Source organism: Pteropus alecto, unplaced genomic scaffold, assembly GCF_000325575.1.
Source record: "Pteropus alecto unplaced genomic scaffold, ASM32557v1 scaffold86, whole genome shotgun sequence".
NCBI lineage: Eukaryota > Metazoa > Chordata > Mammalia > Chiroptera > Pteropodidae > Pteropus > Pteropus alecto.
In genome coordinates this window covers 27,688,275-27,689,084 of record NW_006442109.1, presented here as the reverse complement: position 1 = coordinate 27,689,084, position 810 = coordinate 27,688,275, and the positions used below count along the sequence as shown (strand labels likewise).

The 810-nt window shown below is 60.7% G+C and overlaps 1 protein-coding gene across 1 annotated transcript in view; it reads left to right on the top strand.

Annotated features, from left to right (window-relative positions):
- The first annotated feature begins 6 nt into the window (after positions 1–6).
- TYRO3 (TYRO3 protein tyrosine kinase) overlaps positions 7–810 on the top strand; it is a 16,358-nt gene continuing 15,554 nt past the window's right edge. Inside the window, exon 1 of the mRNA XM_015596098.2 lies at positions 7–17. The gene's annotated coding sequence lies outside the window, so the exon portion shown is untranslated. The remainder of the gene's footprint in view (positions 18–810) is intronic.

The following is an 810-nucleotide window of genomic DNA, read 5'->3' as shown; positions in this document are numbered from 1 at the left end:
CGAGTCCGTGGCTGCAGGTATGGGCTGGCCGGGGAGGTGGCGGAAAGCGGGGGCTGCAGAGGGTCGCGGCCGGGGTCGGAGCCCAGGGACAGCTGCCGAGCGAGCCCCGGGCCTGGGCGGGCCAGAGATTTGGGTGGGGGAACTAAAGCTCGGAGGCCGAGGTTTAGGGGCTGAAAGACGGGGCGCAGCGGTGTGTTCGCTGCCGGATCTCGGGGTCCCCACCCCCAACTTTCTCGCGTCCGGGGCTCTTTTGGCAGGGTGGAAAGAAAAGAAGTGGGGCTGTGGGCTGAGTGGTCAGCGGGGGTGTTTGGGACTGGATTTTCCCGCCTCGATGTTCCTAGTTGTTTGCTCTCCCCTCCGAGTCCTGGGGACCCCATTCTGCCGTCCCCACACACAAAAGTACCTCTCTGAAACCACAGAGACTGAGGCTGAGCACCCAAGAGGCACCATTTAGGAGCAGGGGCTGTGAGAATGCCCGGTCACAGAAAACATCTGGGCATACTCTAGTTCCTGTGCCCACTCAGAGCTTCCTGAAGCAAGCAGTGTTGGAGACGATGGGCTGAGGCAAGGTTTCTAGTCTTTGTGGAGGTTTGCCTTGTGTTCCCACATAGCCACTGAGGCATTTGCCAGTCACAGGAGTGCTTCTTGCAGCACCCTGGATCTTCAGGTTCACACTACACACCCCTGGGGCTCCAGGGTGTGTGCAGGGTGTGAGGCTATCCCTCCTTGCCCTGTGACTGATCCTGAGAGGAAGAAACACACAGGCCAGGGCAGCAGGCACTGAGCTGGCACCTCTTGGAGAGCACTCCT